General features: G+C 38.6%; 2 non-coding genes across 2 annotated transcripts; one reads left to right on the top strand and one right to left on the bottom strand.

Annotated features, from left to right (window-relative positions):
- Positions 1-394: 394 nt before the first annotated feature.
- On the top strand, positions 395-502 carry LOC148581335 (small nucleolar RNA R71). The gene has a single exon (XR_015895865.1). It is a non-coding gene; the product is annotated as a small nucleolar RNA R71 (small nucleolar RNA).
- A 23,488-nt stretch (positions 503-23,990) lies between these two features.
- On the bottom strand, positions 23,991-24,094 carry LOC148581334 (small nucleolar RNA R71). The gene has a single exon (XR_015894739.1). It is a non-coding gene; the product is annotated as a small nucleolar RNA R71 (small nucleolar RNA).
- Between the last annotated feature and the right edge of the window lie 466 nt (positions 24,095-24,560).

The following is a 24,560-nucleotide window of genomic DNA, read 5'->3' as shown; positions in this document are numbered from 1 at the left end:
GTTCACCTAAATAATTCACCTCTGCTATTGCAGGGTTCTCAGGATCATAAGCTTCTTCTTCATAAGAAGCCTCTTGAGTACTGTTGGATGCAGCTTGCATTCCATTCAGACTCTGAGAGATCATATTGACTTGCTGAGTCAATATTTTATTCTGAGCCAATATGGCATTCAGAGTATCAACTTCAAGAACTCCCTTCTTCATAGGCGTCCCATTACTCACAGGATTCCTTTCAGAAGTGTACATGAACTGGTTATTAGCAACCATGTCAATGAGTTCTTGAGCTTCTGCAGGCATTTTCTTTAGGTGAATGGATCCACCTGCAGAAGTGTCCAGTGACATCTTTGATAGCTCAGATAAACCATCATAGAATATATCCAGGATGGTCCATTCTGAAAGCATGTCAGAAGGACACTTTTTGGTCAACTGTTTGTATCTTTCCCAAGCTTCATAGAGGGATTCACCTTCTTTCTGTCTGAAGGTTTGAACATCAGCTCTAAGCTTGCTCAGCTTTTGAGGAGGAAAGTACTTGGCTAAGAAAGCCGTGACCAGCTTATCCCAAGAGTTCAGGCTGTCTTTGGGTTGAGAATCCAACCATAATCTAGCTCTGTCTCTTACAGCAAAAGGGAAAAGCATGAGCCTGTAGACTTTAGGATCTACTCCATTAGTCTTAACAGTATCACATATCTGCAAGAATTCAGTTAAGAACTGAAAAGGATCTTCAGATGGAAGTCCATGAAACTTGCAGTTCTGCTGCATCAGAGAAACTAATTGAGGTTTCAGTTCAAAATTGTTTGCTCCAATGGCAGGAATGGAGATGCTTCTTCCATGTAAATTGGAATTAGGTGCAGTAAAGTCACCAAGCATCTTCCTTACATTATTATTATTTTCGGCTGCCATCTCCTCTTTCTGTTCGAAAATTTCTGAAAGGTTATTTCTGGATTGTTGTAATTTAGCTTCTCTTAATTTTTTCTTCAGAGTCCTTTCAGGTTCTGGATCTGCTTCCACAAGAATGTTCTTATCCTTGCTCCTGCTCATATGACAAAGAAGAAGGCACAGAAAAATAATAATAATAATAGAGATCCTTTATACCATAGTATAGGGATCCCTGTGTGAGTAGAAGAAGAGGGGGAGACAAAGAATGTAATATAATGGAAGAAACACAACTGTGAAGAGGCTAGATATGTGAGATGAGATGTTAGGATATGAATGAATAAATAGAGTAAGATGGGAGAGAGAGAATTTTCGAAAATAATTTTTGAAAAGGAGTTAGTGATTTTTGAAAATGGTTTTTGAAAAATGTTAGTATTTTTTTTTTTTCGAAAAAGTTTTAAAATAAAAAATAAAAGTAATTAGTTAATAAATAAAAAAAGAAATTTTTGAAAAAGAGGAAGGATATTTTCGAAAATTAGAGAGAGAGAGAGTTAGTTAGGTAGTTTTGAAAAAGTTAAGAAACAAACAAAAAGTTAGTTAGTTAGTTGAAACAAATTTTGAAAAGATAAGAAGTTAGGAAGTTAGAAAAGATATTTTGAAAAGATATTTTTGAAAAAGATAAGATAAGAAGATATTTTAGAAACTAATTTTGAAAAAGATTTGATTTTTAAAATCTCAATCAATGACTTGATTCTTAAGAAATCACAAGATATGATTCTAAAGCTTAAAGTTTGAATCTTTCTTAACAAGCAAGTAACAAACTTCAAATTTTTGAATCAAAACATTAATTGATTATGTTATTTTCGAAAATTTGGTATAAAAATAAGAAAAAGATTGTTGAAAAATATTTTTGGAATTTTCGAAAATAACTAAGAATTTTGAAAAAGATTTGATTTTTGAAAAAGATTTTGAAAAAAAGATAAGATTTTCAAATTGAAAATTTGATTTGACTCATAAGAAACAACTTGATTTTAAAAATTTTTGAACAAGTCAACTCAAATTTTCGAATTTGATGAGAGGAAAAAGGAAAAGATATTTTTTTGATTTTTGAAATTTTTATGATGAAAGAGAAAAACACTAAAAATGATGCAATGCATGAAATTTTTAGATCAAAACAATGAATGTATGCAAGAATGCTATGAATGTCAAGATGAACACCAAGAACACTATGAAGATCATGATGAACATCAAGAACACATTTTTGAAAAATTTTTAATGCAAAGAAAACATGCAAGACACCAAACTTAGAATTCTTTAATGCTTAGACACTAAGAATTCAAGAATGCATATGAAAAACATGAAAAGACACAAAATAAAAAATCATCAAGATCAAACAAGAAGACTTACCAAGAACAACTTGAAGATCATGAAGAACATTATGAATGCATGATATTTTCGAAAAAATGCAAGATGCATATGCAAGTGACACCAAACTTATAATGTGACTCAAGACTCAAACAAGAAACAGAAAAATATTTTTGATTTTTATGATTTTCTAATTTTTTTTTTTGGATTTTTTTCGAAAATTATATGAAAAAGAAAAATAAGGAGTCCAAAATTTTTAATATGAATTCCAGGAATCTTGCATTTTTAGTCTAAAGCTTCAGTCCAGGAATTAGACATGGCTCACTAGCCAGCCAAGCTTTCAATGAAAGCTCCGGTCCAAAACACTAGACATGGCCAATGGCCAGCCAAGCTTCAGCATGTAATTCAGACATGACACGCCCAACATACTCATTCCCAAAGGAATTAGACATGGCTTTACAGCCAGCCAGGTTTCAACATGCTTCATGAAACACTAGAATTCATTCTTAAAAATTTTGAATAAAATTTTTGAAAACATTTTTAATTTTTTTCGAAAACAGATGAGAAAATTTTAGAAATATTTTTGAAAAATTTTGAAAATAAAATAAAAAGAAAATTACCTAATCTGAGCAACAAGATGAACCGTCAGTTGTCCAAACTCAAACAATCTCCGGCAACGGCGCCAAAAACTTGGTGCACAGAAATTGTGATGTCCAGGCTCAAACTATTCCTGGCACGTGAGCAACTTGGTACGTGTAATCGTGATTACACATTCATAATATGTCACAACTTCGATACAACTAACCAGCAAGTGCACTGGGTCGTCCAAGTAATACCTTATGTGAGTAAGGGTCGAATCCCACATAGATTGTTGGTATGAAGCAAGCTATGGTCACCTTGTAAATCTCAGTCAGGCGGATATAAAATAATTATGGAGTTTTTGAATAATAAATAATAGAATAGGGATAGAGGTACTTATGTAAATCATTGGTAGGAATTTCAGATAAGCGAATGGAGATGCTTTTCGTTCCTCTGAACCTCTGCTTTCCTGCTATCTTCATCCAATCAGTCTTACTCCTTTCCATGGCTGGCTTTATGTGATACATCACCACTGTCAATGGCTACTTTCGGTCATCTCTCAGGAAAATGATCCAATGCCCTGTCACGGCACGGCTAATCGTCTGGAGGCATCACCCTTGCCAATGGCTTCATCTTATCCTCTCAGTGAATAATATGCTCACGCACCCTGTCACGGCACGGCTATTCATCTGTCGGTTCTCGATCATGCTGGAATAGGATTTACTATCCTTTTGCGTCTGTCACTAACGCCCTGCAATCGCGAGTTAGGAGCTCGTCACAGTCATCCAATCATTGAATCCTACTCGGAATACCACAGACAAGGTTTAGACTTTCCGGATTCTCTTGAATGCCGCCATCATTCTAGCTTACGCCACGAAGATTCCGATTAAGAGATCTAAGAGATATTCATTCTAGCTTATTTCATGTAGAACAGAAGTGTTTGTCAGGCACGCGATCATAAAGGAGAAGGATGATGAGCGTCACACATAATCATCACCTTCATCACGTTCTTGGGTGCGAATGGATATCTTAGAAGTGAAATAAGATGAATTGAATAGAAAACAGTAGTACTTTGCATTAATCTTTGAGGAACAGCAGAGCTCCACACCTTAATCTATGGAGTGTAGAAACTCTACCGTTAAAAATACATAAGTGAAGGTCCAGGCATGGCCGAGATGGCCAGCCCCCTAAAACGTGATCAATAGTCTCCTAAGATGAACAATGGATTAAAACTGAGACCAAAGATGTCTAATACAATAGTAAGAGGTCCTATTTATAATAAACTAGTCACTAGGGTTTACATGAGTAGGTAATTGATGCATAAATCCACTTCCTGGGCCCACTTGGTGTGTGTTTGGGCTGAGCCTGAGTGTTGCACGTGTAGAGGTCCTTCTTGGAGTTGAACGCCAGTTTCTGTGCCAGTTTGGGCGTTCAACTCTGGTTTTGGCTCCTTTTCTGGCGCTGGACGCCAGATTTGGGTAGAAAGCTGGCGTTGAACGCCAGTTTACGTCATCTATTCTTGACCAAAGTATGGACTCTTATATATTGCCGGAAAGCCCTGGATGTCTACTTTCCAACGCAATTGGAAGCGCGCCATTTCGAGTTCTGTAGCTCCAGAAAATCCACTTTGAGTGCAGGGAGGTCAGAATCCAACAGCATCAGCAGTCCTTCTTCAACCTCTGAATCTGATTTCTGCTCAAGTCCCTCAATTTCAGCCAGAAAATACCTGAAATCACAGAAAAACACACAAACTCATAGTAAAGTCCAGAAATGTGAATTTAACATAAAAACTAATGAAAACATCCCTAAAAGTAACTAGATCCTACTAAAAACATACTAAAAACAATGTCAAAAAGCGTATAAATTATCCGCTCATCACCTTCCTTTGTGGATTTACCACTTTCTCCAAGATTCTCTTTATCTCCCGGTTGGACACTTCTGCATTCCCGTTGGTCTGTGGGTGTTAAGCAGTGGCGACCTTATGCAATACGCCATAGTGCTTGGGCAGTGCTTCTACTTTCCTGTTACAAAAGTGGGATCCTTAGTCGCTCACAATTGCTCGTGGCGACCCATAACGGCATACAATGTGATTTCTAACAAAAGAAACGACGCTATTGGCATCGTCAAGGCGGGTAGGTATTGCTTCTACCCACTTTGACACGTAGTCAACTGCTAACAGAATATATAGATACCCACTTGAGTTGGGAAACGGTCCCATAAAGTCAATGCCCCATACATCAAATATCTCACAGAACAACATAGGTTGCTGAGGCATCTCATCCATTTGGGACGTGTTTCCCGACTTCTGACACTGATGGCAAGACACACAGAAAGAGTTAGCATCCTTGAATAAGGTTGGCCACCAGAATCCACAATCCAATACCTTTTTAGCTATCCTTTGTGGGCCAAAGTGGCCACCATATTTGGACGAATGGCAAGCTTCAAGAATAGGTTGAATTTCAGATTCTAGCACACATCTTCGAATTACTTGGTCTACGCCTCTCTTCCACAAGTGAGGGTCATCCCAAATGTAATATGTGGAGTCACTCCTCAACTTGTCCCTTTGGTTTTTAGAAAAGTTGGGAGGGAAGATTTTCGCAACCAAGTAGTTCGCCATTGGGGCAAACAAAGGAAAGCTATCCGACACACCATGCAAACTATCCAATGGGAATGAGTCATTGATCGGAAATGGGTCAAATTTTAAATTCTCAAGGCGGCTTAAATGATTCGCCACCAAGTTTTGAGACCCACTCCGGTCCCTAATCTCAATGTCGAATTCTTGCAAAAGCAAGATCCAATGTATGAGTCTAGGTTTTGACTCATTCTTTGTCAATAAGTACTTTAAAGCTGCATGATCCGTGTATACTACTATCTTGGACCCTAGCAAATAAGATCTGAATTTATCTAAAGCATGAACAATAGCTAGGAGTTCCTTTTCCGTAGTGGTATAGTTGGATTGTGCTGCATCCAATGGTTTAGAAGAGTAAGCAATAACATAAGGGAGTTTACCATCGCGCTGTGCAAGCACGGCACCTACAGCATGGTTTGACGCATCGCACATTATCTCGAATGGCAACGTCCAGTTGGGGCCTCGCACAATCGGTGCCGTGGTGAAAACTCTCCTTAGCTCTTCAAATGCATTCACACATGCACTGTCAAACTCAAAATCCACATCTTTTTGGAGTAGGCGCGACAATGGCAAAGCAATCTTGCTGAAATCTTTGATAAAGCGCCTATAGAATCCTGCATGTCCCAAAAACAAGCGGACCTCCCTCACAGATGAGGGGTGAGGTAAAGTGGTGATAACATCTACCTTGGCCGGGTCTACAGAAATGCCTTCACTAGATACCACATGTCCTAACACTATACCTTGCCTTACCATAAAGTGACAATTTTCAAAATTCAAGACAAGGTTAGTGTCAACACATATAGCTAAGACTTTGGCCAAGTTCTCTAAGAAACAATCAAATGAAGTTCCATAAACACTGAAGTCATCCATAAAGACTTCCAGACAATTCTCCATTAGATCAGAAAAGACACTGGTCATACACCGCTGAAAAGTAGCAGGTGCATTACATAGTCTAAATGGCATCCTTTTGTAGGAAAAGGTGCCAAAAGGGCAAGTGAATGTGGTCTTTTCCTGATCTTCAGGAGCAATGTGAATCTGGAAGTAACCAATGAATCCATCAAGAAAGCAATAATGGGATTTACCCGCCAAACGGTCCAACATCTGATCGATAAAGGGCAAAGGGTAGTGGTCCTTCCTTGTGGCCACATTCAACCTTCTATAATCGATGCACACTCGCCATGCATTTTGTACTCTTTTGGTGACCACTTCACCATCATCCTTTTTAACCGCAGTGATGCCCGATTTCTTGGGAACAACCTGGACCGGGCTCACCCACTCACTGTCAGAAATTGGGTATATGATACCCACATCAAGTAGTCTAGTGACCTCTTTCTTTACCACATCAAGGATGGTCAGGTAGAGCCTCATTTGCAGTTGCCTAACCGGCCTAGCTCCCTCTTGGAGAAATATACGATGCATGCACTTGCGAGGGTCAATCCCCACAATATCGGCTAGGCTCCAACCGATTGCCTTCTTGTACTTTCTTAGAACATCTAGGAGCTTCTCTTCTTCTTTACTAGAAAGCTCACCAGCAATAATGACTGGAAACTGTTGGTTATCCTCTAAGAAAGCATACTTCAAGTGAGATGGAAGAGGCTTCAGTTCACTCTTTACCTCAAGCTAAGGTTCCTTTTTATCAAGCTCACGGAGTTCATTCTCAACAACTTTCTCATGTTTATCCTCTTGGTCATCCGTCTCTTCAACAATAGGGTAGCATAGCTTGTTGTGCTCGTCTTCTTCCACTTCCGCTACCACTTCATCGATTACATCACATCGAAGAACGGAATGCTCTTCGGGAGGATGCTTCATGGCTTCTTCCAAATTGAACTTGATAGTTTTATCTCCAACCTCAAAGGAATATGTACCGGTGAAGCCATCTAACTTGAATTTAGAGGTCTTGAGGAAGGGTCAACCAAGTAGAACAGAGGATGAGCTTCTATTTTCTGTTGGAGATATTTCAAGGATGTAAAAGTCAACTGGAAAGACCAAGTCCTTGATTGCCACAAGTACATCTTCTACTATTCCCATCACAGTGATCACACTCTTATCGGCTAAGGCAAACTTCGCCGCCGACTTCTTTAATGGAGCTAAATTCAACCGCACAAAGATAGAAAGTGGCATGATGCTTACGCAAGCTCCTAGATCACACATACAGTCATGAAAAGTGTGCCCACCAATACAACAAGACACCAAACAAGGTCCAGGGTCACCACATTTCTTTGGAATAGGTTCCATGATGAACGGATAATTTATACGCTTTTTGGCATTGTTTTTAGGTAGTTTTTAGTAGGATCTAGCTACTTTTTAGTATGTTTTTATTAGTATTTATGAAAAATTCACATTTCTAGACTTTACTATGAGTATGTGTCTTTCTGTGATTTCATGTATTTTCTGGCTGAAATTGAAGAACCTGAGCAAAATTCTGATTCAGAGGCTGAAAAAGGACTGCAGATGCTGTTGGATTCTGACCTCCCTGCACTCGAAATGAATTTTATGGAGCTACAGAAACCCAATTGGCGCGCTCTCAATTGTGCTGGAAAGTAGACATCATGGGATTTCTAGCAATATATAATAGTCCATACTTTGCCCGAGTTTTGATAACGCAAACTGGCGTTTGAACGCCCACTTTCTACCCTATTCTGGCGTTAAACGCCAGAACTGGCATAAAAGCTGGAGTTAAACATCCAAACTGGCACCAAAGCTGGCGTTTAACTCCAAGAAGAGTCTCTACACATGAAAGCTTCAATGCTCAGCCCAAGCACACACCAAGTGGGCCTCGGAAGTGGATTTCTGCACTATCTGCACTTAGTTACTTATTTTCTGTAACCCTAGCTACTAGTTTAGTATAAAAACTACTTTTAGTGATTTATTTTACATCCTTGATCAGTTTTATGATATCATAGATCATATTGTACACGTTTGGGGGCTGGTCATTTGGCCATGCCTGGACCTTCATCACTTATGTATTTTCAACGGTGGAGTTTCTACACCCCATAGATTAAGGAGTGGAGCTCTGCTGTTCCTCATGAATTAATGTAAAGTACTATTATTTTTCTATTCAATTCAAGCTTATTCTTATTATAAGATATTCATTTGCACACAAGAACATGATGAATGTAATGATAAAGTGACACTCATCACCATTCTCACTTATAAACGCGTGCTTGACAAACACTTCCGTTCTACATGAAAATAAGCTTGAATACATATCTCTTGGATTCCTAGTCCATGCGTTTGATTGTCTCTCCTGACAATAGAGCCTTCAATTCCTTGAGATCAGGGTCTTCATGGTATAGGCTAGAATTATTGGCGGCCATTCCTGAGATCCGGAAAGTCTAAACCTTGTCTGTGGTATTCTGAGTAGGATCTGGGATGAGATGACTGTGACGAGCTTCAAACTCGCGAGTGTTGGGCGTAGTGACAGACGCAAAAGGATCAATGGATCCTATTCCAACATGAGTGAGAACCGACAGATGATTAGCCGTGCGGTGACAGCACATTTGGACCATTTTCACTGAGAGGACGGACGATAGCCATTGACAATGGTGATCGCAACATACAGCTTGCCATGGAAAGGAGTATGAATGATTGAATGAAGACAGTAGGAAAGCAGAGATTCAGAAGCAACAAGCATGTCCATACGCTTATCTGAAATCCCACCAATGAATTACATAAGTATTTCTATCTTATTTTATATTTTATTTATATTTTAATTCTCAAAAGCTCATAACCATTTGAATCTGCCTGACTGAGATTTACAAGATGACCATAGCTTGCTTCAAGCCGACAATCTCCGTGGGATCAACCCTTACTCACGTAAAGTTGATTACTTGGACGACCCAGTACACTTGCTGATTAGTTGTGCGGAGTTGTGAAAAAGAGTTGAGATTACGATTGTGCGTACCAAGTTTTTGGTGCCATTTCAGAGATCACAATTTCGTGCAGCAAGTTTTTGGCGCCGTTGCCGGGGATTGTTCAAGTTTGGACAACTGACGGTTCATCTTGTTGCTCAAATTAGGTAATTTTATTTTATTTTTTTAAGCTTTTTATTTTCGAAAATTTTTCAAAAAAATAAATTATTCTATGTCTTCAGAATTTTTGAGAATGAATTCTATAGTTTCATGATGATTTGTTGAAGTCCGGCTGGTTGTGAAACCATGTCTAAACTTTTAGACCGAGGTTTCAACTTATCATCACAAGAGCTTGTTGATTTCTATCAATCTTGCTGTTGAGTGTAATGAACTGCTAAAGCTTGGCTGGCCATTGGCCATGTCTAGTGTTTTGGACCGGAGCTTTCACTGAAAGCTTGGCTGGCTAGTAAGCCATGTCTAATTCCTGAACTGGAGTTTTAGACTAACATTGCATGATTCCTGGAATTCTCATTAAAAATTTTGAATTCCTTATTTTCTCTTTTTCCAATTAATTTTTGAAAAAAATACAAAAAATTTTATAAAACCATAAAACCAAAAATATTTTGTATTTCTTGTTTGAGTCTAGTGTCAAATTTTAAGTTTGGTGGCAATTGCATATTTTTCCTTTTCTTGCATTTTTCGAAATTTTATGCATGATATTCTTTGTTAATCTTCAAGTCGTTCTTGATGATTTTATTGGGTCTGATCTTTAAATTCTCTTGCTTTGCATCTTTTGTTATTTTTCATATGCATTTTCAATTTGTTAGTGTCTCCAATATGAAAATTTCCAAGTTTGGTGTCTTGCATGCATTGTTTATCTGATCTTAGTTCTCCATGATTAGTTTCATTTTATTGTTTTTCATCATTAAAAATTCAAAAAAAATTTCAAAATTATGTCTTTTCAAGTCAATAATACAGAGAATTGAAGATTCAGAACATACAGCAGAGGAATTACAGAGAAAAAGCTGGGCGTTCAAAACGCCCAGTGAGGAAGGAAAACCGGCGTTTAAACGCCAGCCAGGGTACCTGGCTGGGCGATAAACGCCCAAAAGGGTAGTATTTTGGACGTTAAACGCCAGAATGGATACCATTCTGGGCGTTTAACGCCAGGATGGCACAGGAGGGGAGATTTTGTTTTCAATTCAATTCTTTTTCAAATCTTCAAAATTTTTCAAAATCAAATCTTTTCCAAATAATATTTTTTATCATATCTTTTTCAAACTCAAATCCTTTCCATTTTTCTCTCACCATTTTCGAAAATCCTTGCTACCAATTAATAGTTTGATTCAAAAATTTCAAGTTTGTTACTTCTTTGTTAAGAAAGGTTCAATATTTGAATTTTAGAATCACATCTTTTAAATTTCTTGTTAGCCAAGTCATTAATTTTAAAAATTAAATCTTTTTAAATTGTTTTTCAATCATATCTTCTCAATCATATCTTCTCAATCACATCTTTTTCAAAATAATTTTCAATCATATCTTTTTGATTGCCAATATCAAAATCTTTTTCAAAATCACTTAACCACTTTCTCACTTTTAATTTTCGAAAACCATCATCCACTTTTTCAAAATTCTTTTTAATTATTTTAAAATTTTTAGTTTTATTTAAAAATTCGTTTTCAAATATTTTTTCCCCTTCTCACCTTTTTCTATTTAAGACTAACACTTCTCCTCCATTAGCAATTCGGACTCATTCCCTCTCTATAAGTTCGAATTCTCCTCTCTACCTTATCCTTCTATTCTTCTTTTCCTCTGACACCTCAAGAAATCTCTATACTGTGACATAGAGGATTCCATACTTTCTTTGTCTTCTTATCTATCATATGAGCAGGAACAAGGACAAAGGCATTCTTGTTGAAGCTGATCCTGAACCTGAAAGGACCTTGAAGAGAAAGCTAAGAGAAGCTAAAGCACAACTCTCTGGAGAGGACCTAACAGAAATTTTCGAAAAGGAAGCAGACAAAACAAACATGGCCGAACCCAACAACAATGATGGAGATGCAAGGGAGATGCTTGGTGACTTTATTGCACCCTCTTCTGACTTCTGTGGAAGGAGCATCTCAATTCCTGCAATTGAAGCAAACAACTTTGAGCTTAAGCCTCAATTAGTTTCTCTAATGCAGTAGAATTGCAAGTATTATGGACTTCTATTGGAAGATCCTCATCAGTTTTTAGCTGAGTTCTTGTAAATCTGTGACACTGTTAAGACTCATGGGGTTGACCCTGAGGTCTACAAACTTATGCTTTTCTCTTTTGCTGTAAGAGACAGAGCTAGGACATGGTTGGACTCACAACCTAAGGACAGCCTGAACTCTTGGAAAAATCTGGTCAATGCCTTCTTGGCAAAGTTCTTTCCACCTCAAAAATTGAGTAAGCTTAGAGTGGAAGTCCAAACCTTCAGGCAGAAGGAAGGCAAATCCCTCTATGAAGCTTGGGAAAGATATAAGCAATTGATCAGAAGGTGTCCTTCTAGTATGCTTTCAGAATGGAGCATCATATGCATATTCTATGATGGTCTGTCTGAACTGTCCAAGATGTCATTGGACAACTCTGCTGGTAGATCTCTTCATCTGAAGAAGACACCTGAAGAAGCTCAGGAACTCATTGAAATGGTTGCAAATAACCAATTCATGTACACTTCTAAAAGGAATCCTGTAAATAATGGGACAACTCAGAAGAAAGGAGTTCTTGAAATTGATACTCTGAATGCCATATTGGCTCAGAACAAAATATTAACTCAGCAAGTCAATATGATTTCTCAGAGTCTGAATGGATTGCAAGTTGCATCCAACAGTACTAAAGAAGCATCTTCTGAAGAAGAAGCTTATGATCCTGAGAACCCTGCAATGGCAGAGGTGAATTACATGGGAGAACCCTATGGAAACACCTATAATCCTTCATGGAGAAATCATCCAAATTTCTCATGGAAGGACCAACAGAAGCCCCAACAAGGCTTCAATAATAATGGTGGAAGAAATAGGTTTAGCAATAGCAAGCCTTTTCCATCATCTTCTCAGCAACAGACAGAGAATTCTAAACAGAGCCATTCTGGCCTGGTAACCATAGTATCTGATCTATCCAAGATCACACTAAGTTTCATGAATGAAACAAGGTCCTCCATTAGAAATTTGGAGGCACAGGTGGGTCAGCTGAGTAAGAAGATTACTGAAACTCCTCCCAGTACTCTCCCAAATAATACAGAAGAAAATCCCAAGAGAGAGTGCAAGGCCATAACCATGACCAACATGGCCGAACCTGGAGAGAGTGAGGAAGACGTGAATCCCAGTGAGAAAAGCCTCATGGGATGTCCTCTGGACAGAAAGGAGTTTCCCTTTTAGGAACCAAAGGAATCTGAGGCTCATACAGAGACCATAGAGATTCCATTGAACTTCCTTCAGCCATTCATGAGCTCTGATGAATATTCTTCCTCTGAAGAGGATGAAGACATCACTGAAGAGCAAGTTGCTAAATATCTAGGAGCAATCATGAAGCTGAATACCAAGTTATTTGGTACTGAGACTTGGGAGGATAAACCTCTCTTGTTCACCAATGAACTGAATGCATTAATGAGGCAGACATTACCTCAGAAGAAACCAGATCCCGGAAAATTCTTCATACCTTGTACCATAGGCACCATGACCTTTGAGTAGGCTCTATGTGACTTAGGGTCAGGGATAAACCTCATTCCACTCTCTGTAATGGAGAAATTGGGAGTCTTTGAGGTACAAGCTGCAAGAATCTCCCTAGAGATGGCAAACAAATCAATGAAATAGGCTTATGGACTAGTAGAGGACGTGCTAGTGAAGGTTGAAGGCCTTTACACCCCCTGTTGATTTCATAATCCTAGACACTGGGAAGGATGAGGATGAATCTATCATCCATGGCAGACCCTTCCTAGCCACAGCAAAAGCTGTGATTGATGTTGACAGAGGAGAGTTGGTCCTTAAGTTGAATAAGGACTACCTTGTATTCAAGACTCAAGGTTCTCCTTCTGTAACCATGGAGAGGAAGCATGAAAAGCTTCTCTCAATATAGAGTCAAATAAAACCCCACATTCAAACTCTAAGTTTGGTGTTGGGAGGCCACAACCAAACTCTAAGTTTGGTGTTGAGAGGTCACAACCAAACTCTAAGTTTGGTGTTGAGAGGCCCCAACCCTGCTCTGATTATCTGAGGCTCCATAAGAGCTCACTGTCAAGCTATTGACATTAAAGAAGCGCTTATTGGGAGGCAACCCAATGTTATTTAATTATATCTATTTATCTTCCATTGTTATTTTATGTTTTCTTTAGGTTGATGATCATGTGAAGTCACAAAAACAACTAAAAAATCAAAAACAGAATGAAAAACAGCATTAAAAATAGCTCACCCTGGATGAAGAGCTTACTGGCATTTAAACGCCAGTAAGAGTAGCAGAATGGGCGTTAAACGCCCAGTCTGGCACCATTCTGGGCGTTTAATGCCAGAAATAGGCACCAGACTGGCGTTTAATGCCAGAAATAGGCACCAGACTGGCGTTTAACGCCAGAACAGGGCACCAAGTTGGCGTTAAACACCAAGAAAGGGAGAAAAGCTGGCGTTAAATGCCAGAAACTAGCAGCAATCTGGCGTTTAATGCCAGAATTGCACTCTAAGGGCGTCCTGTACGCCTAAATAGAGCAGGGATGTTAAAGTCCTTGACCCCTCAGGATCTGTGAACCCCACAGGATCCCCACCTACCCCACCTCTTCTTCTCTCCTCTTCACATATTTCTATAACACTCTTCCCCAAATACCCTTCACCTATCAAATCTTACCCTCTTCCCCAAATACCCTTCACCAATTACCTCATTCACTTTTTCCCAAAACACCGCCTACCTTCAAATTCAAGACTCTTTTTCCCTCCCAAACCCAACCCTAAATACATGAACCAAGCCTCCCCCCACTCCTATATATACCCCTCATTACTCCTTCAATTTCACACATCACAAACACCTTATACCCCCTTGGCCGAACTCACCCTCACCCTCCATCTCCTCTATTTTCTTCTTCTTCTCCTTCATTCTTTCTTCTTTGCTCGAGGATGAGCAAACACTTTAAGTTTGGTATGGTAAAAACATTGCTTTTTGTTTTTCCATAACCATTTATAGCACCTAAGGCCGGAGAAACCTCTAGAAAGAGGAAAGAGAAGGCAAAAGATTCCACTTCTGAGTCATGGGAGATGGAAAGATTCATCTCAAAGGTCCATTAAGACCACTTCTATGAAGTTGTGGCCAAGAAGAAGATCATCCCTGAGGTCCCTTTCAAGCTCAAAAGGAGTGAGTATCCGGAGATCCGACATGAGATTAGAAGAAGAGGATGGGAAGTTCTCTCCAATCCTATTCAACAAGTTAGAATCTTAATGGTTCAAGAGTTCTATGCAAACGCATGGATCACTAGGAACCATGATCAAAGTATGAACCCGAATCCAAAGAATTGGCTTACAATGGTTCGGGGGAAATACTTAGATTTCAGTCTGGAAAATGTAAGGTTGGCGTTCAACTTGCCAATGATGCAAGGAAACACACGCCCCTACACTAGAAGGCTCAACTTTGATCAAAGGTTGAACCAAGTCCTCATGGACATATGTGTGGAAGGAGCTCAGTGGAAAAGTGACTCAAGAGGCAAACCGGTTCAATTGAGAAGACCGGACCTTAAGCCTGTAGCTAGAGGATGGTTGGAGTTCATCCAACGCTCTATCATTCCTACTAACAACCGATCCAAAGTAACTGTGGATCGGGCCATCATGATTTATAGTATCATGATTGGGAGAAAGTGGAAGTTCATGAGATTATACCTCAAGAACTCTACAAGGTGGCTGACAAGTCCTCCACTTTGGTAAGGTTAGCCTTTCCTCACCTCATTTGCCACCTCTGTAATTCGGCTGGGATTGTCATAGAGGGAGACATCCTCATTGAAGAGGACAAGCCCATCACTAAAAAGAGGATGAAGCAAACAAGAGAGCCCACTCATGGACCTCAACAAGAGCATGAGGAAATTCCTCATCATGAAATCCCTGAGATGCCTCAAGGGATGCACCTTCCTCCACAAAACTATTGGGAGCAAATTAACACCTCCCTAGGAGAATTAAGTTCCAACATGGGACAACTAAGGGTGGAACACCAAGAGCACTCCATCATTCTCAATGAGATTAGAGAAGATCAAAGAGCTATGAGGGAGGAGCAACAAAGACAAGGAAGAGACATTGAGGAGCTCAAGCACTCCATAAGATCTTCAAGAGGAAAAACTAGCCGCCATCACTAAGGTGGACCCGTTCTTTAATTTCCTTGCTCTTTATTTTCTATTTTTCGTTTACTATGCTTTATGTTTTATTTATATTTGTGTCTTTATTACATGATCATTAGTATCTTAGTGTCTATGCCTTAAAGCTATGAATGTCCTATGAATCCACACCTTTCTTAAATGAAAAATGTTTTAATTACAAAAGAACAAGAAGTACATGGTTTCGAATTCTATCTTGAAATTAGTTTAATTATTTTGATGTGGTGGCAATACCTTTTGTTTTCTGAATGAATGCTTGAACAGTGCATATTTTTGGAATCGTTGTTTATGAATGTTAACATTGTTGGCTCTTGAAAGAATGATGGAAAAGGAGCCAAAACTAGGAGAATCAATAACACTATCTAAATTCTGAGTTCCTATAGATGCCAATCATTCTGAACTTCAAAGGATAAAGTGAGATGGCAAAACTGTTCAGTGGCAAAAAGCTACTAGTCCCGCTCATCTAATTGGAGCTAAGTTTCATTGATATTTTAGAATTTATAGTATATTATCTTCTTTTTATCCTATTTGATTCTCAGTTGCTTAGGGACAAGCAACAATTTAAGTTTGGTGTTGTGATGAGCGGATAATTTATACGCTTTTTGGCATTGTTTTTAGGAAGTTTTTAGTAGGATCTAGCTACTTTTTAGTATGTTTTTAATAGTATTTATGCAAAATTTATATTTCTGGACTTTACTATGAGTTTGTGTGTCTTTCTATGATTTCAGGTATTTTCTGGCTGAAATTGAGGGACTTGAGCAAAATTCTGATTCAGAGGCTGAAAAAGGACTGCAAATGCTGTTGGATTCTGACCTCCCTGCACGCGAAATGGATTTTCTGGAGCTATAGAAACCCAATTCGTGCCCTCTCAATTGTTTTGGAAAGTAAACATCCTGGGCTTTCCATCAATATATAATAGTCCATACTTTGCCCAAGTTTTGATAATGCAAACTGGCGTTTGAACGCCCACTTTCTACCTTATTCTGGCGTTAAACGCCAGTACTAGCATAAAAGCTGGAGTTAAACACTCAAACTGGCACCAAAGCTTTCGTTTAACTCCAAGAAGAGTCTCTACATGTAAAAGCTTCAATGCTCAGCCCAAGCATACACCAAGTGGGCCCCGGATGTGGATTTCTGCACTATCTACACTTAGTTACTTATTTTCTGTAACCCTAGCTACTAGTTTAGTATAAAAACTACTTTTAGTGATTTATTTTACATCCATGATCAGTTTTATGCTATCATAGATCATATTGTACACGTTTCGGGGCTGGCCATTTGGCTATGCCTGGACCTTCATCACTTATGTATTTTCAATGGTGGAGTTTCTACACCCCATAGATTAAGGTGTGGAGCTATGCTGTTCCTCATGAATTAATGCAAAGTACTAATGTTTTTCTATTCAATTCAAGCTTATTCTTATTCTAAGATATTCATTCGCACACAAGAACATGATGAATGTGATGATCAAGTGACACTCATCACCATTCTCACTTATGAACGCGTGCCTGACAAACACTTTCGTTCTACATGAAAACAAGCTTGAATGCATATCTCTTGGATTCCTGGTCCATGCATTTGATTGTCTCTCCTGACAACAGAGCCTTCAATTCCTTGAGATCAGGGTCTTCGTGGTATAGGCTAGAATTGGCAGCCATTCCTGAGATCCGAAAAGTCTAAACCATGTTTGTGGTATTCCGAGTAGGATCTGGGATGGGATGACTGTGACGAGCTTCAAACTCGCGAGTGTTGGGTGTAGTGACAGACGCAAAAGGATCAATGGATCCTATTCCAACATGAGTGAGAACCGACAGATGATTAGCCATGCGGTGACAGCGCATTTGGACCATTTTCATTGAGAGGACGGACGACAGCCATTGACAACGGTGATCCCCCAACATACAAATTGCCATGGAAAGGAGTATGAATGATTGAATGAAGATAGTAGGAAAGCAGAGATTCAGAAGCAACAAGCATCTCCATACGCTTATCTGAAATCCTACCAATGAATTACATAAGTATTTCTTATCTTATTTTATATTTTATTTATATTTTAATTCTCAAAACCTCATAACCATTTGAATCTGCCTGACTGAGATTTACAAGATGACCATAGCTTGCTTCAAGCTGACAATCTCTGTTGGATCGACCCTTACTCACGTAAGGTTTATTACTTGGACGACCCAGTGCACTTGCTGGTTAGTTGTGCGGAGTTGTGAAAAAGAGTTGAGATTACGATTGTGCGTACCAAGTTTTTTGCGCCATTTCAGAGATCACAATTTCGTGTACCATTCCATCAAGGAAGAAATTGAACTACCCAAGGATAATGTCTCCAAGTCTCCTATCCTATCCTTGTGTGTACACAAGTCTTTTAGAAATTTTGCATACTTCGAAATTTGTTAGATAGCATCAAGAAGCGGTATAGTTACCTCAATTTTCTTGAACACTTGAAGTATGTTCAAATCAAATTCTGGGGTCTTCTTTGCTTTCTTTATCAAGGAAGGGAATGAGATAGGAATGGACTCATCCACTATAGCTTTCCTCTTGGGTTCCTTAAGGCTTACTCCTTCTTCATGATGCCTTTTTTCTACCTCCCCCTCTTCATGTGGAGCTTCAACGACCACCTCTTCTTCATGAATGTCTTCCATGACCCTAGGAGGTATCTCCTCCAATGTAGTCCCCGACCGTAGAGTGATGGTGTTGAGATCGCCCTTGGGGTTTGGTTGGGGTTGGGAAGGAAGGCTAGAAGAGCTTGAGAGTTGGTTGGTGTTGTTGGAGGAGGACATGGACATCTTAGAAATCATGCTGGTAAGATTGGCCAATTGAGCGCCCATGGTATCGAATTGAGCCTTGTAGCTCCCGTCCCGTTTCTCCATAGCGGCTCTAAGCTCATCAAATTGATTGGTGGAAGATGAAGATGATTGGTTGAATTGTTGTCTATGGTGTGGTGCTTGGTATTTGGTGTAGTTGTTCTGGTTTTGGTTGTGGTGATTTTGGTTAGCTTGGTGGTTGTTGTTGTTGTGGTGGTATTGAGATGAAGATTGGTTGTTATTATAGTGAGAAAAAAAGTTGTTCCATCTTTGGTTTTGATTTCTCCCTTGTGCATTATCTCTCCACCCTTGATTTTGATTACTACCATGAGAGTAGTTATTTTGGCCTTGAGAATGATATGCCGGACGGTTGTAATAGTTCACATTGGCCACGACAAGGGCATGCTCCTCTTGAATTTGATGACATTGATCGGTGTAATGTGTGGTGCTAGAGCACAAACCATAAATTCTAGGAGGGCCTTCAAGTTGAGCAACTTGAGGTGGGGCTTGGATGGCTTGGATGGAGTAGTATTCCTTTTGATCTTTTTGTATTTGCGTGAGGATAGTGGTCATGTCCCCAAGCGCATTGGTTAAGCTTGCTTCGGAAGGGGATAGTTCTACCACACCCTTGAGAGGATTACTTCTCACCCTTACATGTTGTATAGCCTCGGCAACATCATTTATCAATTTCCAAGCTTCTCCCTCCGTCTTGTTCTTTGAAAGGGAACCGCCACTAGAAGCGGTGAGCAATCTTCTATCTTCCACACAAAGACCTCCGGTGAAGTAACTAATGAGCAAGTGAGTATTCAATCCATGGTGTGGACAAGATTCCAATAGCCTCTTGAACCAAGACCAATACTCATACAAACTCTCTTGGTCCTTTTGCATTATACCTGAAATCTCCTTCTGGATGTAGTCAGTCTTCTCCTGTGGGAAGCATTTATCTAGAAACTCTCTTATCAAGAAATCCCAATTGGTCATAATCTCATCCGGTTGTGAATAAAACCACATCTTTGCTTGCCCTTCAAGAGAGAAAGGGAAGGCAAAAACCATAATAGCCAACTCATTAGCTCCATGCCTTCAAGCCGTAGAATAAGCAACTTGAAAATCTCTTAGATGTCGGATGGGGTCTTGACCCGGCAACCCATGATACTTAGGAAGTAGATTTATCAAGCTACTCTTCAACTAAAAGTTTGGATCAAGGTTAGGATACCTTGCTTGCAAATGTTGAAGTATGATATCCAGAGCTCCTTGCTCATGCAAAGTTATCTGTCGTGGCTCTGCCATGTATGGCTCACGTGTAGGATGCAAAGATGTATTAGTAGTTCCAACAGAAGAATAGGAAGTAGCGGACTCCAAGTCACTCTCGGTGCCGTCTAGTGATTCGATATGTTCCTCAAGAGAGGCCGAAGTACTAGCCGTATAATCCAACCGCCGTCTAGCTTTCCGAGTGTATAACAAGGTTCTTTCAATCTCAGGGTCAAACTCGGCTAAGCTAGAATTCGGTTGAGACCGAGTCATCAAACTTGGGAGTCATAGCACACATGCAAAAGAAATCTAAACTATAGCTAAGTATTAAAAGAAAGTAAACTATCTACAATATTCACATATTTACATAACCAATATCAAGGCATATGTTGCAACCATTCCCCGGCAACGGTGCCAAAAATTTGATCGCGTCGAAGACTATGTCGGTTGATGAGCGGATAATTTATACGCTTTTTGGCATTGTTTTTAGTATGTTTTTAGTAGAATCTAGTTACTTTTAGGGATGTTTTCATTAGTTTTTATGTTAAATTCACATTTCTGGACTTTACTATGAATTTGTGTGTTTTTCTGTGATTTCAGGTATTTTTTGGCTGAAATTGAGGAACTTGAGCAAAAATCAGATTCAGAGGTTGAAGAAGGACTGCTGATGCTGTTGGATTCTGACCTCCCTGCACTCAAAGTAGATTTTCTGGAGCTACAAAACTCAAAATGGCGCGCTTCCAATTGCGTTGGAAAGTAGACATCCAGGGCTTTTCAGCAATATATAATAGTCTATACTTTGGCCGAGTTTAGATGACGTAAAAGGGCGTTGAACGCGAGTTCTACGCTGCTGTCTGGAGTTAAACGCCAGAAACATGTCACAAACCAGAGTTGAACGCCAGAAATACGTTACAACCTGACGTTCAACTCCAGAAAGAGCCTCTGCACGTGTAACATTCAAGCTCAGCCCAAGCACACACCAAGTGAGCCCCAGAAGTGGATTTATGCATCAATTACTTACTTCTGTAAACCCTAGTAGCTAGTTTATTATAAATAGAACTTTTTACTATTGTATTAGACATCTTTGGGAGATCCTAGATTGTATTTTTGATCCTGTGATCACGTTTTGGGGGCTGGCCATTCGGCCATGCCTGGACCCTTCACTTATGTATTTTTAATGGTAGAGTTTCTACACTCCATAGATTAAGGTGTGGAGCTCTGCTGTTCCTCAAAGATTAATGCAAAGTACTACTGTTTTTCTATTCAACTCAACTTATTCCGCTTCTAAGATATTCATTCGCACTTCAACATGAATGTGATGAACGTGACAATCATCATCATTCCCTATGAACGCATGCCTGACAACCACTTCCGTTCTACCTTAGATTGAATGAGTATCTCTTGGATCTCTTAATCAGAATCTTCGTGGTATAAGCTAGATTGATGGCGGCATTCATGAGAGTCCGGAAAGTCTAAACCTTGTCTGTGGTATTCCGAGTAGGACTCTGGGATTGAATAATTGTGACGAACTTCAAACTCGCGATTGCTGGGCATAGTGACAGATGCAAAAGGAGGGTGAATCCTATTCCAGCATGATCGAGAACCTCAGATGATTAGCCGCGCTGTGACAGAGCATTTGGACCATTTTCACAAGAGGATGGGATGCAGCCATTGACAACGGTGATGCCTCCAGACGATTAGCCATGCAGTGACAGCGCATCGGACCATTTTCCAGAGAGGATCAAAAGTAGCCATTGACAATGGTGATGTCCTTACATAAAGCCAGCCATGGAAAGGAGTAGGATTGATTGGATGAAGACAGCAGGAAAGCAGAGGTTCAGAGGAACGAAAGCATCTCTATGCGCTTATCTGAAATTCTCACCAATGATTTACATAAGTATTTCTATCCTTATTTTATTATTTATTTTCGAAAACTCCATAACTATTTTATATCCGCCTGACTGAGATCTACAAGGTGACCATAGCTTGCTTCATACCAACAATCTCTATGGGATCGACCCTTACTCACGTAAGGTTTATTACTTGGACGACCCAGTGCACTTGCTGGTTAGTTGTATCGAAGTTGTGAATGAAAAACGATTTATTAAGACGTGCGTATAGAGTTTCTGGCGCCGTTGCCTGAGATCACAATTTCGTGCACCAAGTTTTTGGCGCCGTTGCCGGGGATTGTTCGAGTTTGGACAACTGACGGTTCATCTTGTTGCTCAGATTAGGTAATTTTCTTTTTGTTTTATTTTCAAAAATTTTTCAAAAACTTTTCAAAAAAATTTTCGAAAAAAAAATATATATAAAAATACAAAAAAATTAGAAAATCATAAAAATCAAAAATATTTTTCATGTTTCTTGTTTGAGTCTTGAGTCAATTTTTAAGTTTGGTGTCAATTGCATATTCATCTTACATTTTCGAAAATTGCATTCATGCATGTGTTCTTCATGATCTTCAAGTTGTTCTTGGTAAGTCTTCTTGTTTGATCTTCATATTTTCTTGTTTTGCATCTTTTCTTGTTTTTCATATGCATTTTTCATTTGTTAGAGTCTAAACATGAAAGATTTCTAAGTTTGGTGTCTTGCATATTTTCTTTGCATTAAAAATTTTTTCAAAAATATGTTCTTGATGTTCATCTTGACATTCAAATTGTTCTTGGTGTTCATCTTGACATTCATAGCATTCTTGCATGCATTCATTGTTTTGATCTAAAAATTTCCATGCATTGAGCATTTTTAGTGTTTTTCTCTCTCATCATAAAAATTCAAAAATCAAAAAAATATCTTTCCCTTTTTCACTCATAAATTTTGAAAATTTGAGTTGACTTTTTAAAAAAAATTTTAAATTCAATTGTTTCTTATGAGTCAAATCAAATTTTCAATTTAAAAATCTTATCTTTTTCAAAATCTTTTTCAAAAATAAAATCTTTTTAGTTATTGTCGAAAATTACAAAAATATTTTTCAAAAATCTTTTTCTTATCTTTATCACATAATTTTCGAAAATATCATCATCAATTAATGTTTTGATTCAAAAATTTCAAGTTTGTTACTTGCTTGTTAAGAAAGATTCAAACTTTAAGTTCTAGAATCATATCTTGTGATTTCTTGTGAATCAAGTCATTAATTGTGATTTTAAAAAAAAATCAAATCTTTTTCAAAACTAATTTCAATCAAATCTTTTCAAAAATATCTTTTTATCTTATCTTTTTCAAAATCATATCTTTTTCAAAAATTTGATTTTAAAATATCTTCTCTAACTTCTTTTCTTCTTATCTTTTCAAAATTGATTTTCAAAATTTGTTTCAACTAACTAACTAACTTTTTGTTTGTTTCTTATCTTTTTCAAAACTACCTAACTAACTCTCTCTCTCCCTAATTTTCGAAAATATCTTCCCTCTTTTTCAAAATTTCTTTTTTAATTGACTAATTATTTTAATTTTTTATTTTAATTTTCGAAAAATTACTAACCTTTTTCAAAAACTATTTTCGAAAATCACTAACTCTTTTTCAAAAATTATTTTCGAAAATTCTCTCTCTCTCATCTCCTTCTATTTATTTATTCATCTACTAACACTTCATCTCACCCAAATTCGAACCCCCTCTTCCATCTGTGTTCGAATTTTCTCTTCTTTCTTTCTTTACATTACATCCTTTTCTTCTTCTACTCACACAGGGGAACCTCTATACCTGTGGTAAAAAGGATCCCTATTATTATTTTTCTGTTTCCTTCTCCTTCATATGAGTAGGAGCAAGGACAAGAATATTCTTGTTGAAGCAGATCCAGAACCTGAAAGGACTCTGAAGAGGAAACTAAGAGAAGCTAAATTACAACAATCCAGCAAGCACCTTTCAGAAATTTTTGAACAGGAAGAGGAGATGGCAGCCGAAAATAATAATAATGCAAGGAGGATGCTTGGTGACTTTACTGCACCAAATTCCAATTTACATGGAAGAAGCATCTCCATCCCTACCATTGGAGCAAACAATTTTGAGCTGAAACCTCAGCTAGTTTCTCTGATGCAGCAGAACTGCAAGTTTCATGGACTTCCATCTGAAGATCCTTTTCAGTTCTTAACTGAATTCTTGCAGATCTGTGATACTGTTAAGACTAATGGATTAGATCCTGAAGTCTACAGGCTCATGCTTTTCCCTTTTGCTGTAAGAGACAGAGCTAGAGTGTGGTTGGACTCTCAACCCAAAGATAGCCTGAACTCTTGGGATAAGCTGGTCACGGCTTTCTTAGCCAAGTTCTTTCCTCCTCAAAAGCTTAGTAAGCTTAGAGTGGATGTTCAGACCTTCAGACAGAAAGAAGGTGAATCCCTCTATGAAGCTTGGGAGAGATACAAAGAACTGACCAAAAAGTGTCCTTCTGACATACTTTCAGACTGGACCATCCTGGACATATTCTATGATGGTCTGTCTGAATTAGCTAAAATGTCATTGGATACCTCTGCAGGTGGATCCATTCACTTAAAGAAAATGCCTGCAGAAGCTCAAGAACTCATTGACATGGTTGCTAATAACCAGTTAATGTACACTTCTGAGAGGAATCCTGTGAGTAATGGGACGCCTATGAAGAAGGGAGTTCTTGAAATTGATACTCTGAATGCCATATTGGCTCAGAATAAAATATTGACTCAGCAAGTCAATATGATTTCTCAGAGTCTGAATGGAATGCAAGCTGCATCCAACAGTACTCAAGAGGCATCTTCTGAAGAAGAAGCTTATGATCCTGAAAACTCTGTAATAGCAGAGGTGAATTACATGGGTGAACCTTATGGAAACACCTATAACCCCTCATGGAGAAATCACCTAAATCTCTCATGGAAGGATAAACAAAAG

The sequence above is a fragment of the Arachis ipaensis genome, chromosome B10 (genome assembly GCF_059453495.1).
Source record: "Arachis ipaensis isolate K30076 ecotype BB chromosome B10, ASM5945349v1, whole genome shotgun sequence".
NCBI classification, from domain to species: domain Eukaryota; kingdom Viridiplantae; phylum Streptophyta; class Magnoliopsida; order Fabales; family Fabaceae; genus Arachis; species Arachis ipaensis.
This window is presented reverse-complemented; position numbering and strand designations above follow the sequence as displayed.